The following is a 20,612-nucleotide window of genomic DNA, read 5'->3' on the forward strand; positions in this document are numbered from 1 at the left end:
CAGTGATCTCCACCGTTTAAAGTCCTCCAGATTTTTCTACACGCTGAAACAGGTCCGATATTGGGCTTGATGAACTTGTTGTGGACTATAAAATCTGATGGTTAGAGTGGATTACCTTAAAGCGGGCCCCACACGTGAAAAACCATGGAAATACCGGTTTTTCCAAAAAAAAAATATAGGTAATATAATGGCCAGAGGCGGAGGCGCTGCCTACGCGTGTAGGCGGGCGTCCGTGCAGGGACCCACGGCCCCTCATGTGGGCCCCACCATGATGTATATTTTGTATCCACGCCGTCCATGAGGTGGACCACCCCTTGAGGTGGGTCCCCTCCAAAAATCAGCCAGATCCAAGACTCAGTTGGCCCACACCAAAGGAAACAGTGGGATTGAATGTATACCATTAAAACCCTTTTTGGGTCCACGGCAGTTTTCGGATCAAGCTGAAATTTGTTTATACTCTTCATATAGGTCTCAGTGACCTTATGGACGGATTGGATGCCATATAAATGTTATGGTGGGCCCCACATGGGACCCACAGTGATGTATGTGTTGTACCCACCGTCAAGACAGACGGTGGGCCTACTTGTTGTATGTGTTCGTCCGCACCGTCCTCCACGGACGGTGGGACCCCCGGCGCGTGTGTGCGCGCGTGTGTGTGCGTGCGTGTTTGTGTGCGTGCGTGCGTGTGGTGTGTGTATATAAATATATATTTTTATATATATATATATTTATATATATATATATATTATATTATAAATGTTATATTGTATATAATATATATTATATTATATATGCTATATTGTGTATATTATATATTATATTATATAATATACATTTGTTGGTGGGCCTTAGGGATTTTAATGGTGGGAATCATCATCACCACTTGTGTTTTGGTATGGCCCACCTTGGTATACATGTAAGGCCCATGTGATGGGGCCCATTCAATGTATTTGAGGCCCATGTTACAAGGCCCATTGTGATATATTCTAAGGCCCGTGGGATATAGCCCATTGCAATGTACATAAGGCCCGTTGGTAAGGCCCATTAATGTGGCTCATTTGATGAATGTAAAACCCATGTGATTAGGCCCATTCTGATATATTCTAAGGCACATAGGTTATAGCCCCTTGCAATGTACATAAGGCCCGTTGGTAAGGCCCATTAATGTGGCTCATTTGATGAATGTAAAACCCATGTGATTAGGCCCATTCTGATATATTCTAAGGCACATAGGTTATAGCCCCTTGCAATGTACATAAGGCCCGTTGGTAAGGCCCATTAATGCGGCCCATTTGACGAATGTAAGGCCCATGTGATACGGCCCATTTAATGTGTCTAAGGCCCATGGGTCGAGGCCCAATGGGATGTCCTTAGGGTCCATTGCAATGTGTGATTCCATATGGTTTGTGTAATGGTATTTTATGGCGAGCCATGCCTTGGGAGCGATGTTGGTTTGACGTCCACATTGTAAATACAATGTTGGTTAAATGTCCGCATTGTAACTCTCCTTAAGGCCCATTGATAGGCCCATACTTGTTGATAGTTCCTGACTTTATAACATGCTTAGTATAGCTCCATGATACATGCCCATATGCATCATATGTATGCTTGATATGAGGAATGCTTGATCATAGTATAAGCCGTTGGGCTGAGACATTTACGGGACTCCTTATGAGACGGAGTGCCCCACATGATTGCGTGGTACGCATGAGATTGCTGCATGATTGTACGGTGTGACTCATGCATCTTGCATATGTGTGACTTGATCACTGCACGCCCTAGCGACATCAGGGCCGTGGCTCCACAGACACATCGTGGATGGCCGTATCAGATACCGGAAATATTGGCTCTAGTATTATGGGCACTTAGGATGTCCTTGGGTGAAAGTCCCAGAACCTTTTTGGTACCAGGAGATGCTCCAACGTCTAGACCGAGTGGATACACGAGCGCCCGAGTGCCGAATACCAGTAGGCCGCGTCTCCCACTGTTTCGTGGTCGGTTGGAAGGGGGTGTGGCCTTATCCGCCCGAGTGAGGGGGCTATAAGCTAAGGTGAGTGACCAATTCGCAAATGAGTCCGCTATCGACGAGCCGGGTAGATATTGGCGGACTTAGTCGGGCGGATAGTGTGGTCTCTTCCACTTACTTGGTTGTGCAGCTAGGGAGGAGGTAGTCGGTGTGAGGTGTATTAGACCCGGTGATATCCAGAGAGGAACTCTCTTGATATGTGTACTTGATGAGGACTGACATGCTTGCTTCGCATCTCGCATATGACATTTGGCTATATAGGCCTCGCATCGCATGGCCTTGGTATGGCCGATAGCATTCATGTCTTGCACCATATAGCGTTGGTACAGTTGATAGCATCCATGGACTTATCGCATATTTCCGCATAACTCTGATATTGTACACTTGGCGCTGGCCTTGCACACACACTTGCACCACCCTCTAAGCTTTTGTAAGCTTATGCACGACTGTTGCGTGCAGGTAGTGTTGGACAGCAGCAGCGCTGAGGCAGGAGTGCACATCAGTTTATTTTGAAGCTTTTGATCACCCTGTATTTCCCTTTCTGCATTGTACTTAAAGTTTTTGATTTAGTGGATATGTGGTGATGTTGTTTTGTGACTTGGTTATGCTTATGGTTATGCTCTATTACAAAAAAAATTTCTACTGAAAATCCTCCTTGTAGGATCCCAGGATCGGAATCTGGCATGAGAGTGTCGGAATCCGAGAATGGGGGCACTACGGAGGCTGTCGGCACTGGATTCGGCGATCGGGAATTTTGTGAGCCCGTTTTCCGAGTTTGGGACGTGACAGAAGTTGGTATCAGAGCATAACTTGGGAATACCTGAGGATCACATCACATATCTGCTATGAACTTAGAATGTATAGGTTCCAAGTCGGAATAACTTCGCGATTTTTCGACTTAGACCCTTAACCTTCATGCCTTCGAGAATTCTCAAGGCTGATAGGCCCTTATTCCTTCCTGTAGGACAAATGGCTAGAAGATCGACCCGAGCGAATCCCCCTCCGCCACCTGCGACCCCCGCTCCTCCACCAGCTGCTGCTCCCGCTCTACCACCGGCGACTTCCGCCACCGGATATTCACGATTTCCCGCCCTAGGATGCCACTCCTCTACCTAAGACCGGTGCGGATCCGACCGTACCCGTGAGTGCCACCCAGGTGCAGCAGATGCTTCAGGCGATGACCGCTATTCTTCAGGGGCAGAGTAGGTGTCCCACTGTTACACCAGCCGAGGCTGAGCAGGAGCTTGCGAGCGCCCTTCTCAAGGACTTCCGACAACACGAACCCCGCGTTTCTGGAGGGAGCTAGACCCTACTGCAGCAGAGATTACTTCGAGGTAGAGAATATATTCGACACCATGAGATGTATTATCCAGCAACGAGTCTCATTAGTCGTATTTCTTCTCCAGGGTGAGGCTCGGCATTGCTGGGCACCTGTCGCGCAATTGGTAGCAGCTAATTTTATGTGGACATGGGAGGACTTTGTAGACTGGTTTGACCAGAAGTTCTTTCCCGAGCATGTGCGGCAGCAGCGCGCATTAGAGTTTGAGACTCTGGTCCAGGGAGACATGATTGTGTCTCAGTATGAGGCACGTTTCGTCGCACTATCGAGATTCGCGACATATCTTGTTGATGATGAGGGGCGGAAGGCCCGCCGTTTTGAGAACAGTTTGCGTCCTGCCTCAGGAGCCGTGTGATCAGACACATGCTTTCGGCATTTGAGCAGATTGTTGAGAGGACTCAGATCTATGAGACAGATTGGGTTAGTTTTCAGAAAGCCTATGACCAGAGGGGAGATTAGAAGAGGAAGGAGCCCTCCAGTAGCTCCCATCAGCAACAGCATTTACAGCAGCGACGCACGACCCGCCCGGCGATTCGAGCACCGACAATACCCCAGCACCACCTTCGGGACCATTTACGGTACTTGCTTTGGGTGCGGTAGGGCGGGACATCGCGTGCGGGGATCCCCATCCACGGCGCGGCGGCTAGGACACGCATCGGCCTCCACGGCACCACCACGCAGCGGCGGACCACATCACCGGCCTCCAGGCCTCCCCACGCAGAGGCGGCAGATCGAGGCCACCACGGCGGTAGCGGCAGTCACGCATCGGCATCGGCGAGAGACCTCGGAGGGGACTGCACCTCCCAGCAGCTCGGGGTAGATTTTATGCCGCCAAGCAGGAGTCATCAGGAGGGTCGTCGAGGGTACTCTCCTTGTTTTCGCATGCATTGCACGTGTATTATTTGACTCGGTGCATCTCATTCCTTTGTGGCCGCTGATTTTCAATCGACCGGTTTGTCGATGGAGTCTACCCGTGAGGGTTTGTCGATGTCGCGCCCTTAGGGAAGACTGCAGATTAGACCATTTTGCTCGTCCTGCCCGTTCCGATTGGGGATATCTTTTTGCTGCGGACCTATTCGTATTGCCGATGTCCGATTTTGATGTTATCTTGGGCATGGATTGGCTCGCCGAGTATCATGCCGTATTGGGACGCTGCGAGGTCGATCACGTTCTATATACCCGTGCGAGTTCCGGTTTGTTGCCGAGCCCGGAGGAGAGTCGCTATCTTATCTGTTATCGTGTGCCGTTGAGGAACCAGCTGCCTTGGTATCGACCACGTGCCGGTTGTTTGTGGTTTTCCGATGTATTCCAGGAGATTCGGGGTTACCACCTCGTCGGCACCGAGTTCCAGATTGATCTTGTGCCTGCTGCGCCTATTTCAAAGGCCCGTATCGTATGGCACCGTTGGAGTTACTGGAACTGCAGAAGCAGTTGGGCGAGTTGCGCGAGTTAGGCTTTATCCGTCCGAGCGGTTCACCGTGGGGAGCGCTCTCTTCGTGAAGAAGAAGGATGGCTCGTTGAGGCTTTGCGTAGATTACCGCGAGCTCAACAAGGTCACAATCAAGAATAAGTACCCGCTTCGAGGATCGATGATTTGTTTGATCAGTGCAGGAGGCGCAGTTCTTTTCGAAGATAGACTTGCGGTCTGGTTATCATCAGGTTCGGGTTCGAGATGAGGATATCCCGAAGACAGCCTTTAGGACTCGCTATGGTCATTTTGAGTTTCAGGTCATGTCCTTCGGACTGACCAATGCGCCCGCAGTGTTCATGCAGTTGATGAACGAGGTCTTCCGTCCATATCTCGACCAGTTTGTTGTGGTGTTCATCGACGACATTCTGATCTATTCGAGGACCCGTGAGGAGCATGAGCGGCATCTGGAGATCACATTGCAGACCCTTCGTGCACACCAGCTTTACGCGAAGCTGGAGAAGTGTGAGTTCTGGCAGGAGGAGGTGAAGTTCCTCGGTCATGTGGTGACGAGTCAGGGTGTCGCAGTGGACCCCTCAAAGATTGATGCCGTACGTCAGTGGGGCCAGCCCACGAACGCATCCGAGATCCGTAGTTTTCTTGGTTTAGCGGGCTACTACCGACGTTTTATTGAGGGATTCTCTCGCATTGCAGCCCCGTTGACTAGGTTGACTCGGAAGGGTGCCGAGTTCGTGTGGAGCGATACTTGTGAGCAGGCATTTATGGAGCTGAAGGACCGTCTCACGTCTGCTCCTGTCCTCACTCTTCCCTCTGGGAGTGATGGATTTGTTGTATTTACCGATGCCTCGCGAGTTGGTTTGGGTGCTGTCCTGATGCAGCACGGGAAACCGGTGGCTTATGCGTCTCGTCAGCTTAAGGTCCATGAGCTGAACTACCCTACGCATGATTTGGAGCTGGCAGCAGTAGTCTTCGCACTGAAGGTGTGGAGACACTATCTTTATGGGGTGAGATTCGAGCTCTTCTCCGACCACAAGAGCTTGAAGTATTTGTTCTCTCAGTCCGAGCTGAACATGAGGCAGAGGCGTTGGATGGAGCTCCTGAAGGACTATGATTTTGATCTCCAGTACCACCCAGGCAAGGCGAACGTGGTGGCGGATGCCCTCAGCCGTCAGCCACGAGGCCTAGTGGCGCACATGATGATTCAGGAATGGAGGATGCTCGAGGATATAGCAGAGTACGACTTCGAGTTTGGTCTGCAGTCTTCTATCGTTCAGCTATCGAGCCTGTCGATTCAACCCTCCCTTGTCGCAAGGGTGATCGAGGCTCAGCAGACAGACGAGTCGTTACAGGATCACCGAGCTGAGGCAGCATCTGAGAGTCAGACAGATTGGTTGATTGGTTCTGATGGTGGACTTCGTTTCAGGGGCCGATTATGTGTCCCGGATATTCCTGAATTACGCCAAGATCTCATGACCGAGGCACATCGATCACGATTCTCTATCCACCCTGGATCGACGAAGATGTATCGTGATATGAGGCGTCAGTATTTTTGGGCGGGGATGAAGCGCCAGATAGCCAGTTTTGTGGCCGAGTGTGACACATGCCAGCGTGTCAAGGCCGATCATCAGAGACCCCCTGGTCTATTGCAGCCATTGAGCGTCCCGATGTGGAAGTGGGAGCACATATCTACCGATTTTGTCATGGGTTTGCCGAGGACTCCGCGTGGTCATGACGCTATCTGGGTTGTCGTGGACCGTCTGACAAAGTCGGCACACTTTCTGGCAATTCGTGAGACTTGGCATACGGACCGGCTCGCCAAGATGTTTGTTGATGAGATCGTGAGACTGCACGGTGTTCCTGTCTCGATCGTTTCAGACCGAGACCCGAGGTTCACATCTCAGTTTTGGAGGAGCTTTCAGAGAGCAATGGGGACTGATTTGCAGCTCAGCACCGCGTATCATCCGCAGACCGATGGCCAGACTGAGAGGGTCAACCAGATCCTTGAGGATATGCTTCGGGCCTGCGCAATTGATTTCTCGGGTAGTTGGGACGAACACCTGCGATTGGCTGAGTTCGCGTACAACAACAGCTATCAGGCGACCATTGGCATGGCTCCTTTTGAGGCATTATATGGCAGACCGTGCAGATCTCCGAGTTGTTGGACCGAGGTTGGAGAGCGGCGTCTCTTGGGTCCTGAGCTTGTGCTGCAGACATCAGAGGTTATCGACATCATTAGGCAGAGGATGCGCACAGCTCAGAGCCGGCAGAAGAGTTTTGCTGACCGTCGGCGTCGTCCCTTGGAGTTTGCCATTGGGGACCATGTGTATCTCAAGGTCTCACCCATGAAGGGTGTGGTTCGTTTTGGAGTGAAGGGCAAGCTTGCCCCGAGATTTATAGGACCTTTCGAGATCACCGGGCGCATCGGCGCTGTGGCCTATCGGCTTGCCTTACCATCTCAGTTGTCTGGTGTCCACAACGTTTTCCACGTCTCTATGTTGAGGAAGTGTGGGTCAGACATCGTGCCTGTTATTGATTGGCAGCCGTTGGAGGTTCGTGAGGACGCTTCTTACATTGAGCAGCCAGTTCGTATCCTCGATCGAAAGGAGCAGGTCCTGCGGACCAAGGTCATTCCCCTGGTGAAGGTGCAGTGGAGCCATCATAGTGTGGATGAGGCGTCTTGGGAGCGCGAGGCGGAGATTCGAGAGCGTTATCCCCATCTTTTCGATGTTTGATTGTATGATGTATGTGTTTTGATTATATATGATATTATATTTCCTATTCTCTTATGAGTTATGTTGAGTTGTGATGATAGTGCAAATTTCGAGGACGAAATTTCTTATTAGGTGGGGAGAGCTGTAAGACCCGTATCCTAGTCCATACTGTTCCGTCAAATTCCGCGATCCTTCCTGTCGAATTCCGGCAACCTGTGACGTATAATCGACATTTGCGATCGACCCTAAGTCTTATGCTGTAGATTTGAGTCGGCTTAATTCAAGACTTGTACCATTGCGACAGCACCGTCGCCGCAGTTCCGACCCTGCGTCTCTCGCACCGATCCGATACCCTGTCAGGAAGATGTGAGCCGGCGTTTATTTCGAAGAAAACGCCGCACGTTTGTAATCCCAAGAGAATCTCTACAATATGTCAAATCAATCACATCAATCAATCCTATCCATCACCTCATGTCAAGTACAGAGCAACCCATGCTTTCTCTCTCCAAAGTTAACCCTTTCTCACCCTCTCTCTTACACACCCATGCTAGTTAAGTACACCATCACCTCACCCATCACTCTCTCTCTCTCTTTACATCCCATCTCTCCCTCTCTTTCTCATTTCTCAACTCAATTCCAAGCAACCTAAGAGAGCTCTCACGTCCAAGCTTCTCCATGTGAGAGAGTGCTTGTGTGTGGCCCACTTTCCCATCCCAAACCCTCCATCCTAGCCTTTCATTCCCCATCTTCCACCGTTAAAGTGAAGCACAAGGAGGTCGGCTTTCCATCGGACCAAGAAGATCGGACGGTGGGTGCCTTATAGGATAGTTTTTTTATGTTTTGATGATGGACCAAGTGAGGCCTACCGATCAATGGTGTGGATCTCACTTGGGACCTTAAGATGTGGTCGATGGCCCACCTTGATCTTCATGATCATTCCGTGATGGGGCCATTCTCTATGAACCCCATCATGATGTTTATTTTCTAGCTTGAAAAGGGTCATCTAGACCTTTCATTTTGGTGGAGAAGGGATCTCCACCGTTGATCCTTGATTTGGTGGGCCCACATGCAATGGGACCCACTCGATGTATGATTGCTTGTAAGGGAGGGCTCATAGTGGCGGAGCCCTCCATCATGCGTGTCCCATCTCTCTCTCTATCTCTCTTTCTCCCTCTCTTTTATTTATCCTTTTACTTATCTTTGTGTGTGATGGGGTGGCCATGTGACCCACTTGGATGGGCCCCACCTTAATGTATGTTTTATCCTTACCATTCATCCATTTGGTGGCCCACAGGAGCAAGGCCCACCTTGTGCATGCCCTGTGCATATGCCGTCCGTCCCTGTCCAGGACGTCCCTGGACTGAAATGGAAACACAAATGTGAGCTTGGTTCATGAGATTTGGAAGGGGTTTGCCCATGTAGGCCCCACCTTGATGTATGGGGCTAATCCACACCGTCCATTCCATTTTCCAAACCATTTTAGGCGTTGAGCCAGAAGATGAAACTGATCCAAGCTTCTGGCGGGCCATACCTTTCAAAACAGTGATCTCCACCGTTTAAAGTCCTCCAGATTTTTCTACACGCTGAAACAGGTCCGATATTGGGCTTGATGAACTTGTTGTGGACTATAAAATCTGATGGTTAGAGTGGATTACCTTAAAGCGGGCCCCACACGTGAAAAACCATGGAAATACCGGTTTTTCCAAAAAAAAATGCCGCTGACAGCGCCAGAGGCGGAGGCGCTGCCTACGCGTGTAGGCGGGCGTCCGTGCAAGGACCCACGGCCCCTCATGTGGGCCCCACCATGATGTATATTTTGTATCCACGCCGTCCATGAGGTGGACCACCCCTTGAGGTGGGTCCCCTCCAAAAATCAGCCAGATCCAAGACTCAGTTGGCCCACACCAAAGGAAACAGTGGGATTGAATGTATACCATTAAAACCCTTTTTGGGTCCACGGCAGTTTTCGGATCAAGCTGAAATTTGTTTATACTCTTCATATAGGTCTCAGTGACCTTATGGACGGATTGGATGCCATATAAATGTTATGGTGGGCCCCACATGGGACCCACAGTGATGTATGTGTTGTACCCACCGTCCAGACAGACGGTGGGGCCTACCTTGCTGTATGTGTTCGTCCGCACCGTCCTCCCTGGACGGTGGGACCCCCCCTGTGCGCGTGTGTGCGCGCGTGTGTGTGCGTGCGTGCTGTGTGCGTGCGTGCGTGTGGTGTGTGTATATAAATATATATATTTATATATATATATATATATATATATATATATATTATATTATAAATGTTATATTGTATATAATATATATTATATTATATATGTTATATTGTATATATTATATAATATACATTTGTTGGTGGGCCTTAGGGATTTTAATGGTGGAAATCATCATCACCACTTGTGTTTTGGTATGGCCCACCTTGGTATACATGTAAGGCCCATGTGATGGGGCCCATTCAATGTATTTGAGGCCCATGTTACAAGGCCCATTGTGATATATTCTAAGGCCCGTGGGATATAGCCCATTGCAATGTACATAAGGCCCGTTGGTAAGGCCCATTAATGTGGCTCATTTGATGAATGTAAAACCCATGTGATTAGGCCCATTCTGATATATTCTAAGGCACGTGGGTTATAGCCCCTTGCAATGTACATAAGGCCCGTTGGTAAGGCCCATTAATGTGGCTCATTTGATGAATGTAAAACCCATGTGATTAGGCCCATTCTGATATATTCTAAGGCACGTGGGTTATAGCCCCTTGCAATGTACATAAGGCCCGTTGGTAAGGCCCATTAATGCGGCCCATTTGACGAATGTAAGGCCCATGTGATACGGCCCATTTAATGTGTCTAAGGCCCATGGGTCGAGGCCCAATGGGATGTCCTTAGGGTCCATTGCAATGTGTGATTCCATATGGTTTGTGTAATGGTATTTTATGGCGAGCCATGCCTTGGGAGCGATGTTGGTTTGACGTCCACATTGTAAATACAATGTTGGTTAAATGTCCGCATTGTAACTCTCCTTAAGGCCCATTGATAGGCCCATACTTGTTGATAGTCCTGACTTTATAACATGCTTAGTATAGCTCCATGATACATGCCCATATGCATCATATGTATGCTTGATATGAGGAATGCTTGATCATAGTATAAGCCGTTGGTGAGACATTTACGGGACTCCTTATGAGACGGAGTGCCCCACATGATTGCGTGGTACGCATGAGATTGTTGCATGACTGATCGGTGTGACTCATGCATCTTGCATATGTGTGACTTGATCATTGCACGCCCTAGCGACATCGGGCGTGGCTCCACGGACACATCGTGGATGGCCGTATCGGATCGAAAATGCTTGGTTCTAGCTGTGGGCACTTAGGATGTCCTTGGGTGAAAGTCCCGAACCTTTTTGGTACCAGGAGATGCTCCAACGCTGAGACCAAGTGAATACACGGCGCCCGAGTGCCGAATACCAGTAGGCGCGTCTCCCACTGTTTCGTGGTCGGTTGGAAGGGGGTGTGGCCTTATCCGCCCGAGTGAGGGGGCTATAAGCTAGGCTGAGTTTGACCATCGCAAATGAGTCCGCTATCGACAGCCGGGTAGATATTAGCTCTACTGGTCGGCGGATAGTGTGGTCTCTTCCACTTACTTGGTTGTGCGGCTAGGGAGGAGGCAGTCGGTGTGAGGTGTATTAGACCCGGTGATATCCAGAGAGGAACTCTCTTGATATGTGTACTTGATGAGGATGACATGCTTGCTTCGCATCTCGCATATGACATTTGGCTATATAGGCCTCGCATCGCATGGCCTTGGTATGGCCGATAGCATTCATGTCTTGCACCATATAGCGTTGGTACAGTTGATTGCATCCATGGACTTATCGCATATTTCCGCATAACTCTGATATTGTACACTTGGCGCTGGCCTTGCACACACACTTGCACCACCCTCTAAGCTTTTGTAAGCTTATGCACGATCGTTGCAGCAGCGTTGAGCTTGGAGCGTGCAGCCGAGCTTCTGGAGTTTCTTTTACTTTCATTATATTGTATTTCCCTTTCATACGCATTGTACTTAAAGATTTTGATTTAGTGGATATGTGGTGATGTTGTTTTGTGACTTGGTTATGCTTATGGTTATGCTCTATTACAAAAAAAAAAATTTCTACTGAAAATCCTCCTTGTAGGATCCCAGGATCGGAATCTGGCATGAGAGTGTCGGAATCCGAGAATGGGGGCACTACGGAGGCTGTCGGCACTGGATTCGGCGATCGGTTTCTCCAGCCATTGTGCGGCTTTGTTGGCTATCGTACCACCAATCCGAACCGTTCAGATGGAGCACAAGCCCAGGCCTACCCTAGCTATACTGAAAGATTCAAAGGAGAAGCTGTCAATCATCCGAAAATCTCCTTCAAACGCGACAGATTTGCATTTCTTCTGACTGCGAATTAGAGTCAGTTGTGTAAATGGACTCGCTTACGCACGCCCGTACTAACTTTAGCAGCAAAGGAAGCTCCTTTCCACGATGCTTTCACGTCTATAAAGAGACAAGAGAGAGGAAAGGCAAAAAAAAGAAAAAGCTGGGTTTTGGGACTGGACGGGGAGCACAAAGGAGGGAGAGACAGAGTGTAGAATTGTCTCTTTTATTTTTTTTCTTCCTTTATTTATTTTATTTTGTTTAAGAGATTAGCCTAATTATGTTTATAGGATAAACCTCTTAGCTAGGGCTAAGAGGTGAAGCTTGTAGTCTGATGGGGGAATCTTTTGCTTGTGCTTTTTGTTTATACTGAACTGATGTGGATTTTAGTTTATTAATGGAAATATTTTTAGTTTTTAATGGTTTGTTGTGACTAAAATTACAATAGATCTGCGATGGCTTTGAGTTTTCTTCCTCCTTTTGATGTTTATGATGTCAGGAAGCCCTATTGTTCACCATCGTCTCATGGGCATGGTCGGATGACGGTACCCTTCCTAACCTTCATGCATTATTGATTGGTTGGTAATTAGTTTAATTCTATTATTTTCTTTGTCTTCTGAGCATGGTTTGGTAATAGAATCCATTCTAATTCATATACCTTTCATCTCGTGAAAACTAGATCAAGTAAGTTCAGTTTAAATTCCATGATTCTTGATGCAGGTATAAGATCTCCCTGATCTCTACAAGTGGATCCTCTGAATCCCTAGTTTCTTATCTCTGATTTCTCTCAAGTTTTTGGATTAATATTTCACCATTATTCCCTCAAATTCATTCGATTTAGATTTCATCTCATTCTAGTTCTAGTTCTATTTAGTTTCAGATTACGTACAGGTTTCAGCCCCTTGGGATTCGACCTCGGTCTCACCGAGTTTATTACTACATCACAACCCTATACTTGGGGAGTGAACAATTAGGGGAATGGTCCCATGAAATCGATGCCCCAACAGTCAAATGCCTTTATGTTAAGGATGGGATTCAAGGGCATCATATTTCGATGGGACAATGCTCCCAATTTCTGACAATGCTCACAAACTTTGCAAAACTCATGAGTGTCCCTGAACATAATGGGCCAATAAAAGCTACACTGCAGAATCTTGGTCGTGGTCTTTTTAGCAGAAAAGTGTCCATCACAGACCTGTGAATGACAGAAGGAGATGACACTTTGATGTTCATCGTCTGGCACACATCTCCTTAAGATTTGGTCTGGGTAATATTTAAACAAATACGGATTATCCCAGAAGAATTTGCGCACCTTGGTGAAAAATTTCTTCTTATCTTGTGCAGTCGAATGTGTCGGTGTAAAACCTGTGGTAAGATAATTGGCAATATCAGCGAACTACGGTGAATGGGAGACTTTGAACAATTATTCATCAAGGAATATGTCATTGATATGTGTCGTCTCAAGGAAATCAAAGATATTAAGGCGAGAAAGATGGTCAGCCATTACATTCTCTACTCCCTTTTTATCCTTTATTTCTAAATCAAATTCTTAGAGTAGGAGGATCCATCTTATCAGGTGGGGCTTAGCATCGTTCTTAGAAAGAAGATACTTAAGCGTCGCATGATCTATGTATATGATGACTTTGGATCCAATCAAGTAGGACTTAAATTTATCCAAAGCGAACACTACGGCCAAGAGTTCCTTTTCCGTAGTCTAGTAGTTCACTTAGGCAAGATTTAGAGTTTTACTTGCGTAATAGATAACGTAGGGCTTCTTTTCTTTTCTCTGGCTTAAAACTGCCCCAAGAGCATAATCAGACGTGTCGCACATAAGTTCAAAAGGAAGGCTCCAATCGAGTGGCTGCATGATAGGTACAGTGGTCAACATGCCCTTAAGCTTCGTGAAAGCTTCTTGGCATTGGTCAGTCCACTCGTATGGTGCACCCTTTAAAGTATATTACATAAAAGACAAGAGAGAAGACTAAAGTCCTTTATGAATCTTCTATAAAACCTGGCGTCTTAAAAAGGATTGCACGTCTCGTATGTTCTTGGGTAGAGGTAAGTTAGAGATAAGATCGATTTTTACCTTATCTACCTCGATTCCTTTGGACGAGATGATATATCAAAGGACAATTCTCTTATGAACCATGAAATGGCACTTCTCCCAATTGAGTATCAAATTCTTTTCTTCACGTCTTTTCAGCACACATTTAAAACTCTCTAAACACTCGCTGAAAGATGGACCGACAACAAAGAAATCGTCCATGAAGACCTCTAGATATTACCCCACCATATCAAAAAAAATACTCATCATGCATCGCTGAAAAGTGGCAGGGGCATTACATAGTCCGAATGGCATCCTTCGATTAGCAAAGGTGTCGTAAGGACATGTAAACATGGTCTTTTCCTAATCTTCAAGGGCTATCTCTATCTGGTTGAAGCCCAAATACCCGTCAAGGAAACAGTAATAGGAATAACCAGCTAGCCTTTACAAGATCTGATCAATGAAGGGCAAAGGAAAGTAATCCTTCCTTGTGATGGTATTCAACTTTCTGTAGTCAATGCACATTCTCCAACCAGTAGTAACTCTAGTTGGCACGAGTTCATTATTAGCATTGGCTACGATGGTGATTCCGGACTTCTTAGGAACCACCTAAGTTGGACTCACCCATTAACTATCGGATATAGGGTATATGATACCAAATCCAATAGTTTAAGAACCTCAGCCTTAACAGCTTCCTTTATGTTTGGATTTAGTCTACGTTGTGATTGTCAAGAGGTCTTTGCATTATCCTCCAGATAAATGTGGTGAGTACAAATCGAAGGTTTAATTTCCTTGAGGTCTACAATCATCCATCCAAGGGCTCCCTTATGCTCAATGAGAGTAGATATGAGCATACTCTCATATTCTTGCTCAAGGTGGGATGAAATTAGCACCGGGTATGTCTCATTTTCAAGGTGGGATGAAATTACCACCGGGTATGTCTCATCTTGACCTAAATAAACATATTTCAAATCAGAGGGCAAAAGTTTTTGGTCAAGCTTCGGTGCCTTGAGGCTAGATGGTAGAGGCACTACTTCAGTTTGGGGTAATTCTTTAAATTGTGGCCTCCACTGATTAACTTCAAGTATCAACACAGTATCAAGCATGGCACACATCTCCCTAATTATGTTATCATCAAAATCATTGGAGTGGGTTAAGCACGTCTCTAGAGGGTCAGAGGATAAGGTTAAAGATGTTCTATCTTCCACGAAAGAGTCGATCATGTTAATGTCGTACAAATCATCATCATCATCCTCTAACCGTCTGCCTGTGTTGAAAAAGATGTTTAACTACAATGTCATATTCTCGAAGGATATACTCATGACTCCATTCCTGCAATTAATGATTGCGTTTAAAATGGCAAGGAATTGGCGACTAAGAATGACGTGAATCTGAGTGCTCATGTTACTGATGGGTTCGATATCCGGGATGATAAAATCTATGGGGTAGTAGAATCTGTCAACCTAGACCAAAAATCCTCAATTATCCCTCTCGGTATATGAACAGAGCGATCAGCAAGTTGTAATGTGGTTAGGGTGGGTTTTAATTCACCCAGCCCTAACTATTTGTACACTGAGTAGGGAATCAGATTTATGCTCGCTCCTAAATCAAAAACTGTGTGCTCAATTCGGTAATTCCCAATTACACAAGCAATGGTTGGGCTACCAGGATCTTTGAATTTCTGTGGCACATTTTGCTTTAGGATGGTACTCACTTTCTCAATTAAGAGGACTTTCTTTTGAATATTTTGCCGTCTTTTGGTCGTACACAAGTCTTTCAGGAATTTGTCATATGAAGGTATTTGTTTTACGGCATCAAGTAAAGGAATATTGACCTTCACTTGTTTCAACACTTCTAGAATATCTTGAGAGTTAGAGAGAGGTTTTGGTGCAACCAACCGTTGGGGAAATGGAGCAACTGGCTTACCTTGAAGTTTCGATTCTAATTCCTATAGAGCAGTGCTATGTCTATCATCGTTATCCTCTTCCGGGTCCTTAGGCTTTTCAGCCCTTATCAAAATAGATTTGTCAATTATCTTCCCATTCCTAAGAGTGGTGATAGACTTAACTTACTCCATTTGATTTGAAGAGCTTAGATCACTTATTTCGTATTGCAGTTTAGGATTGGGGAAAGGATGGGCTGGAAGAATTCATTTTTCCCAATTGAATTTTTTATTTCACGCCCTTGTATGGCCTTTGAAATGTCTTGAAGGGTTTACAATATTCCCTGAGTGATAAGCTCTTGGTTTTGAATATGTTTTAGAACTAGATCCTCTTGAAGTTTCACTTGATTTGGAATTTGATTAAAGAAATCTTGAGGAGTAGTAGTTTGTCCATTCCTCCAACTGAGATTTAGATGATTTCTCCAACTAGGATTGTATGTATTGGAGGTAGGTCCATTAAAAGGTTTTTGGTAATCGTTCACGGCATTGGATTGCTCATGCAACACCTCTTGAAAGGCAGGTATTGTTGGATAATTTTCAGTTGTCTGAACGTTGCAAGCACAAATACCGCAAACAATTTTCTCTGTCCTTATCCTTCTTTAATTCCATGGCCTTGAGTTTCCTAGTGAGATAAGTCATTTTAGCATTGATATCATCATCCTCTTTCAGGAGATACATTCCACCCCTCTCCTTGGATTGAGTCAGCCTAGACATGGTGCTTGGTTTTGTGTACGTGTCCCATGATTGTGCATTTTCAGCAAGTCTATCTAAGTAGTCCCACACATCATCTACATTTTTATTCCTGAATTCCTCATTGCATATTGTCTCGACTAATTGGCGCATGGAAGATGTCAGACCATCATAAAAGAAGTGTGTAATGCGCCACGTTTCAAATCCGTGTTGTGGGCATGAACTAACAAGATCCTTGAACCGCTCCCAACGTTGGAAGAATGTTTCATCCTCCTTTTGGGCGAAGTTCATGATTAACTTTCTAAGGGTGTTCGTTTTATGATATGGAAAAAAATTTCTTTATGAACTCCCTTATCATGTCATTCCATGTGCCAATAGATCGAGGACGTAGTGAATGCAACCACGTCTTAGCTTTCTCTTTCAAAGAAAAGGAAAAGAGTTTTAGTCTAACCGTGTCATCAGACACGTTAGGAAAGTATAAAGTGGCTATGATCTTATCAAACTCTTTCAGGTGTAAGTATAGATCTTCTGACTCAAGCCTATGAAATTTAGGAAGGAGTTGGATCACCCCTGGCTCGATATCCATGTATCCCGTATTCTCTGGAAAACCTAGGCATGAGAGCGTACTCATCCCCGTCGATTATAAATAATCTCATAAAGTACGAGGCAGGGGTACTTGATGCACCTCATTCTCATCCTGGATTTCCCCAACCCGAGGTTGAGGTTGTCTTTCTGGTTGATTGGCCAGTTGATTTGTGGCCATAACCTCAATTAACTCTAAGGATTTCAAGCAGTGTCTAGTCCTGCGATAGATAGTCAACCCCTCAACCAATCCTCCTTCAGTCAAGAAACGTTGAGTGTTGTCACGGACCCACTTAGGCATGAAACACTCACAGCCCCCAATTCATATTCTTAACCTAAACCTTAAAAAATTTAAAAAAAAAAAAAAAAAAAGTAGAAATCTAGAAATAAAGAGAAAAAAGTTGGAAAGAAGTTACCAAATTCGAAGTTCCTAAGTTAAAAACCTGCAAAACAAAACATAACAAGTCAATTTCTAAAAATAGAAAGTCTAAAAATAAAAAGTTATTAAAAATAGAAAGTAAACTAGTTTTTAAAAAAAAAATTCTAAAAACCAAAAATAGAAAGTTAGTTAGTTTCTAAAAATAAAAGAAAACCTTGAATTAGAAAGTTTCTAAAAGTAGAAAATAAAACCCTAATCCTAAAAAAGAAAAATTAGAAAGAAATTACCAATTTAGAAAGTCTATGTCAGGGTCCTACAAAACAAGAAAGTTAGGTTAGTTTCTAAAAATCAAACAGAAAACCTAATCCTAAAAATAAAACCCTAATCTTAACATAATTCTAAAACCAGTTAATCTTAGAAAAATGCAACCGTCAGTCCCTGGCAACGGCACCAAAAACTTGTTCACAACCCCAAGTGTAGGGTCGCGATGTAGTAATAATCTTAGTAAGACCGAGGTCGAATCCACAGGGACTGAACCGTATACGTATACTAAAAGTAACCAGAGCTAAAACTAGAAGAAGATGTAATCTAAATCAAGGAATTTAAGAGAATAATGGTGAAATATTAAACTAAAACTTGTAAAATTCAAATATGGGAAACTAAGGTGCCAAGGATCCACTTATAGAGATCAGGGAGATCGATGCTTGATTCATGAACACAACTGAATTTGGAGTCCCATCTTCATCCAGTTGGAGGATATAACGGTAAAAATCAAATCTAAACTTCTTTTGATCTAGTTTTCAAGAGGTGAGAGGTATGAGAATTAGACTTGATTCCATCACAAAACCATGCTCATGAGACAAAGTAAACAATAGAATTTAACCAATCCACATCCAATCTGAGAGAGTTATGAAAGTAGGGAAGGATTCCATCATCCGACCATGTCCATCATCCGACCTAGCTAAGAGGTTTAGCCGATCATAGTCATGATCAAACTAAAATCTCAGGAAAAACATAAAATGGAAGAAGAAACCAAAAGAGAAAAGGCGAAGAAGAACTCTTTTGCGTCGACCGTCCACCCTCACTTTCTCTTTCTTCACGTCCAAAGAAGATTTCTATGCTCTCTCTCTCTTCTCTCCTTTTATAGGCAGCAAGGAGAGTCGGTGGAAAGCTTGAAGCCGGTGGCTGGGAACTCCTTTCCAACGTAGTAAAAATGCAAAGCTGGATGCGTTAGAGTGGAATTTTTGGCCAAAAGACCATCCCCCGATCTGATTTGGCTCTATGGTTGGGGTAAAGACCCCCTGCCCGAGCTGTTGGATGGTTCAGATCAAAGATCCGACCATCATTTGGGTCGTACAACGCCCCGCAACATCCGAAAAAATCGGACGTGCATAAGGTTCGAAAAATCCTATGCTAAGATGCTCGGTGGGCCCCATAGTGATGTTTTCGAAGAAATCCACTCCATTCATTGGATTCCTAGTGAAATTTTGGTCGGAAAGGAGTAGTTTTTGTCGAGTTTTGGTGTGGTCCACTGTATCAAATCTTCCTACCATTCATCCTACCTTTTTTGGCAAGTTACGTGTGTACGTGTGCATGGGGCCAAAAGGAAAGCATGGATGGGGTCGTGGCCACCCCCGGGGTTAATGGATGGTCCCAATCGTCTAATGGAACCGTGATAGTGGCCCACTATGATGCACCGGTCGGACAGCGTCTGCCCACTGAACGCTTTACGTGGAAGAGTTGAGTCATCCCGTCTTTGACCAGGCTGACCGTCCGATGCGGTGCGGTTGTGCACCAGCGGTGCACACGCATCACCCCAAGTGGGGTCCACTGTGATGTTTATAAGGAATCCGCTCTGTTCATCCATTTTACCACCTCATTTAAGGGGTTCATACCAAAATTGAAGCATATCCAGATATCAGGTGGGCCCCAGATTGATAATTCATGGGCTGATCTAACCGTTGGGCCACTTTCACAGGGATCCAAGGGCTGAATTTTGAGGTGCATGGTTAATTTAGAGTCCTCAGGCCAGATATAGAGTTTCGAGCCAAACGGAGGTGGGAACCCTGTGATCTTGCATTCAAGACGACTTTCAGGCTCCTTTAACTCCAATCACTTAATTTTCTAGGATCTTTGGTGTGTAAATTCTTCGATCTCGGTCTCCTAGGATGCGTCCATTGCCTTAGTGATTCTTGAGCGTTAAATTCATGCTTTTAATACCCTTTTTCAGTTCGGGCTCCTAAATTCACCTTGCAACATAAACACGATTAAAATAGGACGTTAAACATTATCATGTTCGTAAAACCAAGCAATAACTGGGGTCTAATATGTAATATTTGACCCTCAACAGCTTCCAATGCAATAAGGGTCTAATCACATAGACTACAAATGATATGTCAATTAAGCAACTAGTCTATGACATGATAGTGTACATGTGTGTGTGTGATGTACTAACTATCAAGCCCTAGCATTCATCTAATCATGCATACATATAATTAAACATTCAATCACATAAGCATAATTAAACAAGTATGCAAATGACAATCCTTAACACAAGCATGTATAGTGGTTCAATTTCCTTACTCCACTCCTGGCGAATACATTCAACCCATGAGTGTACCGGATTTCACTATCGGATGTTTCAAATCAAGTTAACCTCTAACCTTTACAATTCTACACAAGGAATGAGACTTTATGTAGTTTTCTATAGGCTCGCACCAAACATTAGTTCTACACAAGAACTCGATATACACTCTCGTCAAAGGCTCCTACAAGAGACTTTAATTGGTTTTCCATAGGCTAACCAACAACCACGGTCCTAGTTTAAGGACCTATATTTACTTCTGCCGGAGGGTCCCATGAAGACTAACACATATGCACCCGTGTCTGATGGCCTGCATAATGACTTGATTTGGGCCCTACACAAGAACCAAGGTCCTACAAAAGAACCTAGGATTTAGGCCATAAATAAGAGCCAAGGTCCTTTGTGCTTGTGAAGTAGATTTGAGGCTTGTGGTTTTTTCCTGCAAGGGTTTTTTCATATAAA

General features: G+C 45.3%; 1 non-coding gene across 1 annotated transcript; it reads left to right on the top strand.

Moving 5' to 3' along the window:
* Positions 1 to 16,807: 16,807 nt before the first annotated feature.
* LOC131254510 (small nucleolar RNA R71) lies at positions 16,808 to 16,914 on the top strand. Its single transcript, XR_009175622.1, has one exon. It is a non-coding gene; the product is annotated as a small nucleolar RNA R71 (small nucleolar RNA).
* Positions 16,915 to 20,612: the final 3,698 nt, after the last annotated feature.

Source organism: Magnolia sinica, chromosome 8 (assembly GCF_029962835.1).
Source record: "Magnolia sinica isolate HGM2019 chromosome 8, MsV1, whole genome shotgun sequence".
NCBI classification, from domain to species: Eukaryota; Viridiplantae; Streptophyta; class Magnoliopsida; order Magnoliales; family Magnoliaceae; genus Magnolia; species Magnolia sinica.